The 16,842-nt window shown below is 42.4% G+C and overlaps 1 protein-coding gene across 4 annotated transcripts in view; it reads right to left on the bottom strand.

The window, feature by feature from the left end:
- Art4 (arginine methyltransferase 4) overlaps positions 1–16,842 on the bottom strand; it is a 167,544-nt gene that overhangs the window by 144,749 nt on the left and 5,953 nt on the right. The window lies entirely within an intron of this gene.

Genomic DNA, 16,842 nt, shown 5'->3' with positions numbered 1-16,842 from the left:
AGAATTATGAGAATATTTTTTTTCAATCCTCAGCAATGAATTCCAGTCAACTGATAACCTCTTATCTGAAGAGTTTTATGTACCCACTGCATACCATGGGTTCCACATTTTTACTTTTCTTTCCATTTCATTATCTAAAAAATCAAATTTAATGAAATGGTATTAATTACAAGACTTATACACCAAACTTGTTTTCAGATATACCTATATAACAATTTCCACTACTGGCAAGTATACAGTGGACCCCCACTTTACGATATTATTTTATTCCAGAAGTATATGTTCAGGTGCCATTACTGAACGAATTTGTTCCCATAAGGAATATTGTGAATTTGATTAGTCCATTTCAGACCCCCAAACATACACGTACAAACGCACTTACATAAATACACTTACATAATTGGTCGCATTGGGAGCTGATCGTAAAGCAGGGGTCCACTGTACTTTATGTCTCCACTTGCATCAATATCCAGTACAAGAGCATTACCTCTGAACATGAAATTATATCCAGTAATAACTTTGGACTAGAAATTATTCCTTCCATTTAACTCTTTCACTGTCGGTCTTGTAATACTATTACGGCTCTGAAGCCAGTATCAGTCCTGTAATTCTACACCAAAATTCTAGCAGCTTCCAATCTTGTGGGAGAAAGCTGGTAGGCCTACATATGAGAGAATGGGTCTGTGTGGTCAGTGTGCACAGCATAAAAAAAAATCCTGCAGCATGCAGCGCATGAGAAAAAAAAGACAGACTGTTTTTGGTTTAAAACAGAATGGGAGATATATTACAGAAACAGAGATGATTCTGAATGGTTTACAGACTAAAAGTAGCTTAAAAGCGAGTTCAAAGGAGCAGAAATGTTCAACTTTTGACGATGCTCAAGAGTAAACAAATCACGTCACGCATCCGATACACATCAACTGGTGGGTCTACTATGCCTTCACTACTGAGCTGATATTATTTATACCATTTTTACAATGATGCAGTAGTCTGCATAACTGTAAATCTTCTATTTTTTCGTGAATAAAAATTCAAAATGGAAAGCAAGCCTAATATAAGAGGAGACTGGAGATGTGAGTAATGAACAGAGAAAATGTTATTTTAGTACTAGGAATGTTTGCATTAATTCTGGATCCTATTCTGAAATTGGCCTTCTTGAATTCTGTATGAAATTGGCCCAATTACCAATTTCTGATCACTTTATTGGGCAGTTCAAACAGGTAAATGGGCGGTTTCTTGTAGTCAATTGATAGAACAAAAGGAGTTCTAGCGAAATAGCTATGTATATAATCGACTGGAACAATGGAATTGGCCCAAAATAGGGCTCAAAGTGGGCAAAAATTGCCGATGTGTAAATATCGCTGTGACCGCTAACTTAGTGGGAGCATAATTCCGTAAGTTTTCCATCAACTTAGGTACTTTTGGTTTCATTGCCTTCATAAAAAAATTCTATATCATTTCATAAGAAAAAAAAATATACATGTATATATTTTAAATTCTTTGACATTGAGAACAAGTTTGCCAGCACGGGTCTCGACAGTGAGAGGGTTAAGCATCAGTTTCAGTAGCTACCATAGGCCCTACTTTACTTTATAGGGACTTGGCCACTATCCCCACTACTTAATCTTTATTTAGAATAAAAAGGCACAATACCATGACTGGAGCACAAAAACCTGCACATAGGAGAAAGTTTATGACAATGTTTTGGTCTGACTTGGACCACTTATTAGTTAATCGTCCAACTCAGACTGAAAATATTGTCATAAGATCCTTTTTCCTACATGCGAGTTATGTGTGTACGTATAACCTTTCTTATGTACAGACGAGTAATCACTGCAGGATTTTCAACATACCAAATACATAAGTACTATTTATATTGCAAATGCATGAATAATTTTAATATTTCCCTTCCAATGCATAAGAACAATCTTGGAAACAATTTTTATGATTAACACAGTAATGAGTATTCAGGAGGAAAATGGATTGTCAGACTGCATTTATTTAGCAAGCTTGATAGAACTCTTCCTGAAAGATCAATTTGGAAAATGCAATATTTAAGAAATTTCATTTTTGAAAGGGAAATGCAAACAGCAATACAAGCGAGGTAAAGTATCCTATTGCATCAGTTTCAGGCCCATTATTGTTTGCAATTTACATTCACGATCTGACCGAGGTAATGCATCAAATACTGTATGATAACTTGGCGAATCATCCTTAGGTAGTTAGACAAAAAATCAAATATTTCTGCCACTTTTAGCCCAATTTCAAGCTACTTTTGGTCCTGAAACCAACTAAATTCATCTCTACTTCACTAGTATGTCTTCCATTCTATCAACTGATACCAATAAACAGCCAATAAAACTATAAAAACTATCCTAGAAAAAGCATCAAATCTGCTATTTTCAACCAAACACAAGATCGAATGTTTGTTTTTTTCCATCATGCACCACGTGAGGCAGAATATGTTACTCTGTACACAACTGCCAATGGCCTGGTCTTAAACTGGGCCAGGGGGGCATTGACCCCTGAAACCCTCTCCAGGTAGATCCATTCTCTAATGTTAAGTACAAAATTTACCACTAAGCTATTTGAGGGCGCTGTTCTTAAAACACATATCAGCATTCAGCATATAAAAAATTTATCTGAATCAAATGGGAACCACTTCAACATATATTATTATGTTCCTCAAGCAGCACTACTTACATTACACTACTCTCTTATCTATCCTTACCTCACCTATGCTACACAAATAACCTGCACACAGGAGAAAGAAGCTCATGACTGGCTCCCTCACATTCGTGTATTAGTTTAACTTGTAAATGGTCCAAGTTCGGCTGAAACATTGTCACAAGCATCTCTCTATGTGTGTGGATTATTTGTGTATTATTCCCGTTATGGTATTGTCCCTTTTTTCTTTCTCACCTACGCTACTTGTGCCTAGGGATCCACTACAGTAAATCACCTTAGGCCAATAACACAAAAAGTGGCTGTATGAATGATCACTCAGTCTAGTGCTAGACAACACACTCCCCCAATCTTCAAAAATCTAAATGTACTTAATATATGTAGTACATAAAATTCACTCATACTACTGTGAATACTACATATACAGAACAATCAATTCTGATACCAATCCTGCCCTGAAAACTCTTTCTTGATAGTTATAACAAAATTCATAGGCATAATACTAAGAAACAAAAATCTCTACGATACTCCTCATACTGATCTCAACCTGTGAAAAAATTCAGTGCCTAAAAGGGCCTAAAATCTGGAACTCTGCCTGAAGATTCCCAAGTCTCTATCTGCCAGTCACTTCAAAGCTACTGCTGAAAAACACCTCCGTACCTTAATGTGATCCTGACAATAATTTATGCTGAATGGCGTGCTGGATCAACCAGGTTGCAGTGGCTCTGTGGGCCAGCAACAGCCTGGTTGACCAGACAAGCCTGACTCATGAACAAGCTCATGGAATAGAAAAACTCTCAGAACTCATCACAGGTATATCATGCAATATTGTCCATGTTCTTGTTCCATCATTCCTTCAACTCAAGTATATAACTTCATCTTTATGTATCATTAATGAGAATTTTTTATTGAATTACTGAAGACCTCCTTTATAAACTAATTATTCATATTCTCATATACCAGCATCCATAATTTAGTTTTAAGGCTGCCTGAAATGCCTTGCATAATAAGGGGTTTTCTATAGTAGTTTCCATGTTAATTATCCTAATTGTATAATGTAACGTACTCCACTTCATAGAAATAAAGCTTGTTTGTTGATTTTTGTTTGTTTACGCGAGTGACATTTGCATCAACAATGTAGATCTACACGAGAGACAGTGAAAGGGTTAAAAAGCAAAACGCAGTCAAGTTTATTCCTATCATGGCATTTTCCTTTCTATGGTGTTTTCACCACTTATTCCTTAATTCAAAATTCTGTATATACCGTACTGGTATATAAATATTTCACGATGAGTTTTTAAGAAAGTAATACATATCTGTAGCCAAGATAAGCAACACATTTTCAAACTGATGCTGGAGTAAACATTAATAATGATAAACATTCAATACTGTACTTGTAATGCATTTATGTATGTTGAACTCAAGCAGTAAGATAGCACATTAACCCTTTCAGGGTCTGTCCCATAGATCTATGGCTTCACATTCAGGGTCCAAACCGTAGATCTACGGCAAAATTCTAGCGGCGTCAAATTTAGCGCGAAAACACTCATAGGCCTACATGTGAGAGAACGGGTCTGCGTGGTGGGTGTGCGCCATAAACAAAAATTCTAGGCGCCCGCATAGCATTGTGGGAACGCTGGCTCAGTTACCTTTGTTCACCATGCCTCTTCGCAAGGCAGCTCTCACTCCAAGGAAAACTGGGACTCTCCTCTTCCTATCTGATAGTTCTGACTCTGATGGAAGTGGAAATTAGGGACGAATTCTTTGGCTTTGATCAGTTAGTGACCGAAAGGAATGACCAGGATATCAATAATAGCGCAGAAAACCCTGATGATGCTCAACCTTCTACCTCTGGTGTGGGCACTCCTCATCGCAAGAGAAAACTATTATTTTCGTGTGGGCAGGCCTCTGACTTCAGTAATGATGATGATAGTGACGTGGATTGTGATTTTATTTCCCTTGACGATCATTCGAGTAGTTATAGTAAGGAAACACATTCACCAGTGAAGCGTCGGTATGTACGCCACCACATGCGCTCGGGTAGTGTACCCTATGCAGTGCCCAGAGGATGGAGTACATCCCGTGTCCCTACACCAGGAATAGACAGTGAAAGTGAGGATGATGTGGCTACACTTGGCATGGATAGACCACAGGCATCAGTAGATGGTGGTAGTGGTGATGGTAGTGCCACGGCCATGCGTGACTCGCCAGCCCAGGCTGGGACCCATGCAGCTGACTCCTCAGTTGAAGGACAAAGCGGAGCATCAGCCACCAACCCACCACAGCCACAACTACCCGCACACCCAGCCTATGATGTCCGGTATCCACCAGCAAACCGTATCTGGGATGGGCAGCAAAATCCCAATTTTGTTCCCAAGCTCCACCACTTTGATGATTCTCAAAGTGGAATTCTACCTACTTGTCCCCTTGGAACCAAGGCCAATGAACTGGAATTTTTTGAAATATTCTTTGACCAGCCCTTGATGGAAACCATTGTCAGGGAAAGTAACAAGTATTTTGAGTACACCATGGCAAATACGATCATTTCACCACAGTCAAGGCTACACCAGTGGAAAGAGACGACTGTTGCAGAAATGTATTTGCTTTCTGCAACAATAATGCTTATGCCTCATGTCTATAAGCATAATATAAAAGCATACTGGTCCACAGATCGGCTAATTTCTACCCCGGTCTTCAGTGAAATCATCCCAGTGAACAGGTTTATCTTACTGTTACGTATGTTGCACTTCTCTGACAAAACCAGGCCTGACAGAAGTGACAGGTTATACAAGATTAGAAATGTTTTTATGTATCTCAAACAAAAATTCAACATGCACTTTTATCCATTCAAGAATCTTGTAATTGACGAGTCTTTGATTTTGTTCAAAGGTAGGCTGTCATTCAAGCAGTATATACCGAGCAAGAGGAAAAGCTTTGGTATAAAACTGTTTGTACTCTGTGACTGTGACAGTGGCCTGGTACTGGATATTGTTGTATACACTGGATGTAAAACATTGAAAAATACCAAGATGTTATTGGGTATCTCAGGTGACGTAGTGAGAAGCATGATGGCACCTTATCTTGGTAAGGGGTATACATTATATACCGATAACTGGTACACAAGCCCTTTACTCAGTGATTTCTTGAGTGAACAAGACAGATGTGTGTGGCACAGTGCGTTCTAATCGTAAACATGCCCAGGTTCAACGCAGGTGCTCATGGTGATGACGTGCAGGTGTTTACTGCCAATGACATTATGGCATTACGGTGGCATGACAAACAAGATGTCACATTGTTGACAACCATTCACCGTAACGAAATGCAAGACAGTGGCCAAGTTGATCGAGTAACTAATGAACATATTTGAAAACCAGCGACAGTGATTGATTATACACAAAACATGCAGTTGGTTGACAAATGTGACATGCAAATTGGCTTTGTTGACTGTGTTCATAAGAGTTACAAGTGGTACATGAAACTTTTCTTCCATCTCATGGACATTTCAATGCTCAATGCATATAATATGTACCAAATGAAGACTGGCAACAGACCACCATATGGTGAATTTTGTTTGTCTGTTGTCAGACAACTCATAATGAAGTACCAGGTAACAACACCTGCTATACAACAAGGTCCTCAAACTCCTCAGGATATACCCAAGCGTTTGAGGAGGGAAGGTGATCATTTCATAATACAGCTTCCTGCAACTAAGAAGAAATTTGCTCAGAAGAGATGTATTGTCTGTGCACAAACAAAACGACGGCAACAAAGATGCAAAGACACTCGGTTTATGTGCGAGGAATGTAAGGTGCCTCTGTGCATGGTGCCTTGTTTCAAGGAGTTCCACAAGCTCCAGCAGTTCTAAAACCATGTCCAGTGATTGTAAATATGTAAATATATGATAGAACATTAGTATTATACAAGATTTGTGCATGTTTATTGTAATAAACAACAGTGGTAAATAATAATGTAATAACTTTAGTGCGGTTATTGTGTTCAATACAGAGAGTTTATATATATACATTATATACAGTATTGGTCTCTCAGGCCCCAAATGTTAGTAGGAAAAGAAGAAAAAATAGAAAAGAAAAGAAAAACTACAAAAAAAAACGTTAAATAAAGTAATGTGCGTATGTGGAATTCGTCGATGTTGCCGCCACTCGGTCATTTTGGGTAAACTTCTTGGCACTGTATCTCGGTAAGTACTGATCAGAATTTTTTTTTTTTGTCTTATTACCTTCACAAAAATATACTCTCTAATTCTGTAAGAAAAAAACTTTTTTTTTTTTTTTCAAAATTTCTTGGACACTGGAGCACCACTTCAGTTTTTGGCCTTGGACCCTGAAAGGGTTAAATCACAGCCTCTCCTCACTTAACAACGGAGTTTCGTTCCTAAAACCACATCGGTAAACGAATTCATCGTTAAGTGAGGAGCACACTACAATGGTAGTGGATTTGTTTCAACCATCTTTGATATTGTTTTGTCACCTTTGCATCATTTACAACATTTCTGGTATATTTTTAAATGTTTATACAGTAATGTACTGTTATTGTAATAAACAGAATAGAGGAAATCAGTTCTAATATACATTATTTAGGTATGCATACTGGTCAGAGAGCCCATCTTAAGTCCGAGTCGTCGGCAAACAAGTATGTTGCTAAGTGAGGAGAGGCTGTATAGTACTGTTATGAATGGAGAGGTGTCACTCTTGAATACAGGGTTACAAGGAGAAGAGCACACTGTCACTATCTGACCTATTGCCCATCGTGATGTGGATGAATAATAATAATAATAATAATAATAAACAAATATCAATGTAAGTGCTAAACTTAAGGGTCATATGGCTCTACAGGAGGGATGTACAAAAATAGGAATGTGTACAGGCTCGGAATGGGTGAAGGGAGGGGTTTAAGATTAATAAGAGAATAACAATATGAGTAATTTTATACATACAGCCATGTATGCACCTTAAGAAGAGTTGCACAAGAGTAAGCGAGTTTGGCAGATCTTAAGTGAATACTTAGGATATTTTCTGCCATGTGAAAGGATTATTTCTGTGGGAAAGCTTAATGCTAGTGAGAGTTGTAGATGGGGTGGTAAAGTTTTTAGTGCCAGGAGTAAATGAAAATGAGGGGTCCTTAACCAAAGTGTAGAAAGAGTTTGATAGTAGAAAATATTTATTTTGAGAATAAGACAGAAGGTTAATGGGTAGATTTCAGAATGTCCACGTTTTTAAAGGAGCAACAGAAAAATCAGATCATTTAAGGTCGTGACAGTAAGAGTAACGGGCAGATGGAGTACAAGTAGACTGGCAGCAGTGGGTAAGAGGGATGTAAAAATGAATGAATTAAGGAAAGCTATCAGCAACTATTGAGGGATATGTGGGCTAGAGAAAGTGCAAGAAATGAGGTGGTGGTTGAAGAGGTATGGGTTAAATTTTAGAATGCATTACTAAAGCATGTAGCACAAGTTTGTGGGTATAGGAGGGTAGGTGCAGGTGGGAAGAACATCAGACAGATGGAATGATGAAGTAAAGAGGGTGGTAAGAGAGAAGAAATTAGCATATGAAAAGATTTTACAATGTAAACATGATAGACTGAAAGTAGAGTACATGGAGAGGAAGAGGAAGGTTAAAAAATGGTGATGGAATGCAAAAAAGGGAGAGCCAATGAAAGAATGGGCAAGTTTATCAGCAAATTTTGTGGAGAATAACAGTAGGGGTTGCAAGATTCTGTACGAGGCACAAGTACGCTCACACCTTGAGTATGCTCCACTTTCTTGGTTTGCCTGCCCCCCTCTCATCTGCAACTGCTTGACAGAGTAGAGAACAGAGCAAGACGTCTCATCTCTCGCCTGGACCCATCCTGGATAGATCTGTCATTTCAGCAGAGCCTTCAACATAGGAGGGATGTGGGTGGCCTTACTGTTATGTACAAGACCAATATTGTCAAAGTACCACACTTGGATCCACTTCGAGGACAGCGTGAAACAAGCTTTTATGCCACAAGACGGGCAGAAAGCAGCAACTTCACTCTGGCTGTACCCTTCTCCAGAAAAATCACTCCATCTGTGATCATATATACCCAGGATGACTCGAGTATGGAACACATTCGTACAGCATAATGATGTCAACGAGATAAAGTCAGTTGATCAAATGAAAATGCTGGCCCACAGATGACTCCAATTTCATCCTGTTCCCTACTTGTATGTCTCATAACAATAAAAATGCTTTCAAATGAGCTGATGTAGGTAACAGCTCTTAGCTTGCCAATAAAGTTAGGAATCCTTAACCTGTAAATAGCTTGTCAATAAAGCTAGGGATCCTTAGCCCCTTGACTGTCGCAAGCCCCAATCCTGAAGTGTCTCCTGGCGTCGCAAAATTTAAAAAAAAAAAAAAAAAAAAAAATTTTTTTTCTTATGACATGATAGAAAATCTTTTCCCGATTATAATGACACCAAAAACACGAAATTTGATGGAAAACTGACGGAACTACGCTCTCGCGAAGTTAGCGACCCCGGCGATATTTACAAATCGGCAATTTCGCCCACTTTGAGCCCTATTTTCCGCTAATTCCATTGCTCCAGTAGACCAAACTCAAAGCTCTTTCAATTGAGTACAAGAAACTGCCCATTTGCCGATTTCAACTACCCTATAACGTGGTCAGAAATTTGCAATTTGGCCAATTTCACGAAAATGAAAAAATATGACAATTTCAAAATAAGGTTCAGAATGAACAATGCAGACATTCCTGGCTCTAAAATAACATTTTCTTTGTTCATCAGTCATGTCTCCAGGCCCCTTTGATGTTACTCTTGCTTTCTATTTTGAATTTTTATTCAAACAAAAAATAAGACTTACTATTATGCAGACTACTGGAATATTGTAATAATTGTATAAATAACATAAACCCATTCATGACTGCATATTAGAATAGCTAGTTGGACATTTATTGGACAATGGCATCATTTGTTTACTTTTGAACATTGGCAAAAATCAAACATTTCCACTACTTTGAGCTCCATTTCCAGGTTCTTTTTATAGTAAAATCAATCAAAATCACCTCTATTTCTATAAGATGTTTTCCATTCTATCAAATGAGACCATGAAAACGAGAATACAACCATAAATACTATACAAAAATATACCACAAAGTTGGCATTTTAATAAAAAAAAAAAAACGGTCCGAGTTTTTTTTATTCTCATTATGCACTGCGTGCTCCAGGATTTTTTTTATATGGTGCACACTGACCACACAGACCCATTCTCTCACATGTGGGCCTACCAGCTTTCTCCCACTTGATTTGAAGCCACTAGAATTTATGAGTATATATACGTCAAACACTGTACCTCGTAAGACGTATATATACGACCTCGACAGTCAAAGGGTTAACCTTGTCAAACCCTGTGTAAAAAAAAAAAAAGAAAAAAGATCAATAAGGTGATTAAGCCTGAAGAGCAAATGGGCTTAGCAGAAAGAAAAGAGATGATAGACTGGGAGGTGGAGGTACCAGAAAGATGGAGAGTTGTTGAATATTAGTCATAAAGGGTAGGTAGTAGTTTCATGCATGGGACAGGGAGAGTATGGGAAGTGGAGAACTGAAGTATGTGAAAAGAAAAGATTTTATGTTAATGGAGAAAATGAAGAGAGAAAAGATAAGGGGAAATTTCCTAGATTTATCTTAGGAGGGGAAAAAAAAAAAGGGTACTGAGGAATAACTCGTGAATGCTGATATAAAAAAGAAAGCGGCAAGAGGCAGCTGAGGTGCCAAGTTTGAGAGCAACTTGTAGTGTGAATATCAAGTAAAAAATAATAATAAAAAAAAAACAGTACAAATTAAAAAGTGATATGGGGTCACCAAGGGTACAAGTCAGAGGGTTGAAGAGGGGTTGTGGAGGTGGTTTGGGATATGTAGAGGATGGAGAGTTAGTTTAACAAGGAAGGCATATGAATCCTGGGTGGAAGGAAGGAAGGTTAGGGGTCATCCTAGGAATAGTTGAAGGGGGTAAGAGAGTCCAAGTTTTAGGGGCTTGATCATCCAACAGACTTGTGTGAGCATATTTCATAGGAGTGAATGGAGACAAGTGGTAATGGATATACTATTGAGTGTGAGTAAGATAACTTTTATGAAGGAATTCTGAGAAACTGGTTAGCCAGACAAGAATCTTGGAGGTGGAAAGTGCAGTGTCTGCACTCTAGCACACTTCTGGTTGGAAAGTAAGTGAATGAATAATGGAGGATGCATTTTCTTCTTTGGATCACCCTGCCTTGGCAGATGCCCACAGAGTTAAAAAAAAAAAAAAAAAAAAAAAAGGGGGGGGGGGCAGTATTATGGCTTACCATACAAAAAGGGACCAACAATTATATCAATGGCAAAGTAACTAAAATTTTAAAACGAATTCATTTAATGCATCAATGCATTACTTAACTGGTATTGGTTAACCTGTCAATGAAATGGTGACTAAAATTCTAAACAACTAGAGTATTTAACCAATTGGGGTCTGCTAAAGACCCACCATGACCCTGTAATCTCTCATGTGCATGGAATAAGAATGTGATACAAAATAACAGCCCTGACCTTTTCCATAAGATAAGCATGTTTATGGAGCAACTTGCAATGTGAACAGACTGACTGATGTTGTAGTTGCCAGACTTAGATTTGGTTACCAGTACTTCTGGCAGTTTAGCAGACACACAGTTTATTTTATTATTATCACACTGGCCGATTCCCACCGAGGCAGGGTGGCCCGAAAAAGAAAAACTTTCACCATCATTCACTCCATCACTGTCTTGCCAGAAGGGTGCTTTACACTACAGTTTTTAAACTGCAACATTAACACCCCTCAGATGATGATGATGATGATGATCAAACCAAACACACAGTATGTGGCCAGCACTATGGTCGCTATCTTAAACACTGTGTTTAATTGATCATTTATTAAGGAAGATAGAGATGAACAGTATAATGACCTATATGATATGTCACGATATCTTATTAATGAAAATAAAATACCAGATATATCAAGCAAGTGAACGTAAGTGAACTGTAGATATTAATCCAGATGTATGCACTCGTGTAAACCCTTTTAGGGCCCATTTCCTAGGCCTTATGTGAATCCAAATGCTCTTGCACTACCGTCCACAGGATGGATACAGGGTGCACAGTAAACTAGCTGCTTCAGTGGCAAAATCTAAAATCTCCTACAATACTTTTCCATCCATTATGGTGAGTTACCTCTCCACCTGCTAGCATTAAAGGCCAGCAAGAAATGTGTAGGATAGCTGGGAGGGAAGGTAAGAGGGGAGGGGTGCCACCTATCACATTATTACAGAATTACTTTTGAGCTCTCATAAACTGCATTGTCATGGTGTTAAATTTTTAACTAATAGCAGAGAGCAAATTTATACCTTACGAAGCATCACTTAGCTGTTGTGGTGAGTAGGCTTCTCAGCTGACTGTAGACCCAGTTGCATTCTTGTCAAGCTGACCTCTAGTTTTGCCCCTTTTTGCACATTTCCAGGTTTCAAAATGTCATTCCACTTCAAACATTTTGTTCCAAACTTTCTTGCACTAATTAAATTCTTTGCTAATCTTATTATTTTTGTGGGAAAACTTTGCCATTGATATCTAGTAGCTGGCACACTATTGGCAGCAACTTGATATTTGCCGCTTTGAAAAAAGAATTTCAAGTTACTTTTCTCTTTATAAAACATTACTACAAACATTAATTTGAGAGTAATGGAATCAGGGGCACAAAGTTAGGTGTCACTGTACACAGATGTGCGGTGCTAAGGAACAAAGCTGGAAATTAAGCTCATATTCTGCATATTTTTTAGCACATCAGCCGTTTCCTACCAAAGCAGGGTGACCCACCAAGGCAGGGTGACCCACCAAGGCAGGGTGACCCACCAAGGCAGGGTGGCCCACCAAGGCAGGGTGGCCCACCAAGGCAGGGTGACCCACCAAGGCAGGGTGGCCCACCAAGGCAGGGTGACCCACCAAGGCAGGGTGGCCCACCAAGGCAGGGTGACCCACCAAGGCAGGGTGGCCCACCAAGGCAGGGTGACCCACCAAGGCAGGGTGACCCACCAAGGCAGGGTGGCCCACCAAGGCAGGGTGGCCCACCAAGGCAGGGTGACCCACCAAGGCAGGGTGACCCACCAAGGCAGGGTGGCCCACCAAGGCAGGGTGACCCACCAAGGCAGGGTGACCCACCAAGGCAGGGTGGCCCACCAAGGGAGGGTGGCCCACCAAGGAAGGGTGACCCACCAAGGCAGGGTGGCCCACCAAGGCAGGGTGACCCACCAAGGCAGGGTGACCCACCAAGGCAGGGTGACCCACCAAGGCAGGGTGACCCACAAAGGCAGGGTGACCCACAAAGGCAGGGTGACCCACAAAGGCAGGGTGACCCACAAAGGCAGGGTGACCCACAAAGGCAGGGTGACCCACAAAGGCAGGGTGACCCACAAAGGCAGGGTGACCCACCAAGGCAGGGTGACCCACAAAGGCAGGGTGACCCACCAAGGCAGGGTGACCCACCAAGGCAGGGTGACCCACAAAGGCAGGGTAACCCACCAAGGCAGGGTGACCCGAAAGAGAAGAAACACTTTCATCACTCACTCCAACACTGTCTTACCAGAGGTGTGCCAATACTACAGTTCAAAAACTGCAACATATCTCCACCCCTCCTTCAGAGTGCAGGTACTGTACTTCCCACCTCCACCCCTCCTTCAGAGTGCAGGCACTGTACTTCCCACCTCCACCCCTCCTTCAGAGTGCAGGTACTGTACTTCCCACCTCCACCCCTCCTTCAGAGTGCAGGTACTGTACTTCCTACCTCCACCCCTCCTTCAGAGTGCAGGTACTGTACTTCCCACCTCCACCCCTCCTTCAGAGTGCAGGTACTGTACTTCCCACCTCCACCCCTCCTTCAGAGTGCAGGTACTGTACTTCCTACCTCCACCCCTCCTTCAGAGTGCAGGTACTGTACTTCCTACCTCCACCCCTCCTTCAGAGTGCAGGTACTGTACTTCCTACCTCCACCCCTCCTTCAGAGTGCAGGTACTGTACTTCCCACCTCCACCCCTCCTTCAGAGTGCAGGTACTGTACTTCCCACCTCCACCCCTCCTTCAGAGTGCAGGCACTGTACTTCCCACCTCCACCCCTCCTTCAGAGTGCAGGCACTGTACTTCCCACCTCCACCCCTCCTTCAGAGTGCAGGCACTGTACTTCCCACCTCCACCCCTCCTTCAGGGTGCAGGCACTGTACTTCCCACCTCCACCCCTCCTGCAGAGTGCAGGCACTGTACTTCCCACCTCCACCCCTCCTTCAGAGTGCAGGCAATGTACTTCCCACCTCCACCCCTCCTTCAGAGTGCAGGTACTGTACTTCCCACCTCCACCCCTCCTTCAGAGTGCAGGTACTGTACTTCCCACCTCCACCCCTCCTTCAGAGTGCAGGTACTGTACTTCCCACCTCCACCCCTCCTTCAGAGTGCAGGCACTGTACTTCCCACCTCCACCCCTCCTTCAGAGTGCAGGTACTGTACTTCCCACCTCCACCCCTCCTTCAGAGTGCAGGTACTGTACTTCCCACCTCCACCCCTCCTTCAGAGAGCAGGCACTGTACTTCCCACCTCCACCCCTCCTTCAGAGTGCAGGTACTGTACTTCCCACCTCCACCCCTCCTTCAGAGTGCAGGTACTGTACTTCCCACCTCCACCCTTCCTTCAGAGTGCAGGCACTGTACTTCCCACCTCCACCCCTCCTTCAGAGTGCAGGTACTGTACTTCCCACCTCCACCCCTCCTTCAGAGTGCAGGTACTGTACTTCCCACCTCCATCCCTCCTTCAGAGTGCAGGCACTGTACTTCCCACCTCCACCCTCCTTCAGAGTGCAGGCTCTGTACTTCCTACCTCCACCCCTCCTTCAGAGTGCAGGTACTGTACTTCCCACCTCCACCCCTCCTGCAGAGTGCAGGCACTGTACTTCCTACCTCCACCCCTCCTGCAGAGTGCAGGTACTGTACTTCCCACCTCCACCCCTCCTTCAGAGTGCAGGTACTGTACTTCCCAACTCCACCCCTCCTTCAGAGTGCAGGTACTGTACTTCCCACCACCACCCCTCCTTCAGAGTACAGGTACTGTACTTCCCACCTCCATCCCTCCTGCAGAATGCAGGCACTGTACTTCCCACCTCCACCCCTCCTTCAGAGTGCAGGCACTGTACTTCCCACCTCCACCCCTCCTACAGAGTGCAGGCACTGTACTTCCCAGCTCCACCCCTCCTTCAGAGTGCAGGCACTGTACTTCCCACCTCCACCCCTCCTTCAGAGTGCAGGCACTGTACTTCCCACCTCCACCCCTCCTTCAGAGTGCAGGCACTGTACTTCCCACCTCCACCCCTCCTTCAGAGTGCAGGCACTGTATTTCCTACCTCCACCCCTCCTTCAGAGTGCAGGCACTGTACTTCCCACCTCCACCCCTCCTTCAGAGTGCAGGCAATGTACTTCCCACCTCCACCACTCCTTCAGAGTGCAGGCACTGTACTTCCTACCTCCACCCCTCCTTCAGAGTGCAGGCACTGTACTTCCTACCTCCACCCCTCCTTCAGAGTGCAGGCACTGTACTTCCCACCTCCACCCCTCCTTCAGAGTGCAGGCACTGTACTTCCCACCTCCACCCCTCCTTCAGAGTGCAGGTACTGTACTTCCCACCTCCACCCCTCCTTCAGAGTGCAGGTACTGTACTTCCCACCTCCACCCCTCCTTCAGAGTGCAGGCACTGTACTTCCCACCTCCACCCCTCCTTCAGAGTGCAGGCACTGTACTTCCCACCTCCACCCCTCCTTCAGAGTGCAGGTACTGTACTTCCCACCTCCACCCCTCCTTCAGAGTGCAGGCACTGTACTTCCCACCTCCACCCCTCCTTCAGAGTGCAGGCACTGTACTTCCCACCTCCACCCCTCCTTCAGAGTGCAGGCACTGTACTTCCCACCTCCACCCCTCCTTCAGAGTGCAGGCACTGTACTTCCCACCTCCACCCCTCCTTCAGAGTGCAGGTACTGTACTTCCCACATCCACCCCTCCTTCAGAGTGCAGGCACTGTACTTCCCACCTCCACCCCTCCTTCAGAGTGCAGGCACTGTACTTCCCACCTCCAGCACTCAAGTTCGGCCAACTGGTTTCCCTGAATGCCCTCACATAAAGTCAGCTGCACATAAAATATCACCAACTACTGCACTGCTCTTTAACAAATCTATATAAACTAAAACATTACCAAACACAGCTAAATGAACTTGGGTTACACCTATCTATAAAAGTTCGAATCATAAGAACATAAGAAAGGAGGACCACTGCAGCAGGCCTGTTGGCCCACACTAGGCAGGTCCTTTACAATTCATCCCACTAACAAAACATTTGACCAACCCAATTTTCAATGCTTCCCAAGAAATAAGCTCTGATGTGCAAGTCCCTCTCAAATCCAACCCCTCCCACTCATGTACTTATCCAACCAAAATTTGAAACTACCCAAAGTCCTAGCCTCAGTAACCCAACTAGGTAGACTGTTCCACTCCAATCTGAAATCAATAGGTACCACATAAACAAATGTCTTACTTGTCATTATTTAAAACATGTGAAAAAATAATACACAGGTGAGTATGAATTAATAACAAAATACATTATCTTTAACCTATGTTAACTTGGTTTCAAGGGAACAGAAAAAAAAGTGCAAGTGATGCAATAACAAGAATGTTTGATTCAATTTACACATCCTAGAGAACAATGAACATTCAATAGGCAGTGACAACCTAAAAAACTTATTTAAAACAGAGATGAAAAACATCACCTGATACTTGGTAGCAACTTCAGCATAAACCTCATTCAAGCAGATGACCTCTCAATCAAGTGGCTAATTTCACAAACACTATGAACAATTGCTTGCAATTACCATCTATAACTAATCCTATAAATGCCTCAGTACTTGACTGTATCTGGACCATTACTGTATCTCCTCTCAATGCAGGGATAATCACAGATAACACCAATGACAATTACCCCACCTTCGTAAATTACCATGATGAATCGTCAGTAAATACTTAATTTCAGCATTATGTAACCTTGACTGATACAGAGATTTCCGAGTCATGAAATTAA

Source organism: Cherax quadricarinatus, chromosome 100 (genome assembly GCF_038502225.1).
Source record: "Cherax quadricarinatus isolate ZL_2023a chromosome 100, ASM3850222v1, whole genome shotgun sequence".
In the NCBI taxonomy this organism is placed as follows: Eukaryota; Metazoa; Arthropoda; class Malacostraca; order Decapoda; family Parastacidae; genus Cherax; species Cherax quadricarinatus.
This window is presented reverse-complemented; position numbering and strand designations above follow the sequence as displayed.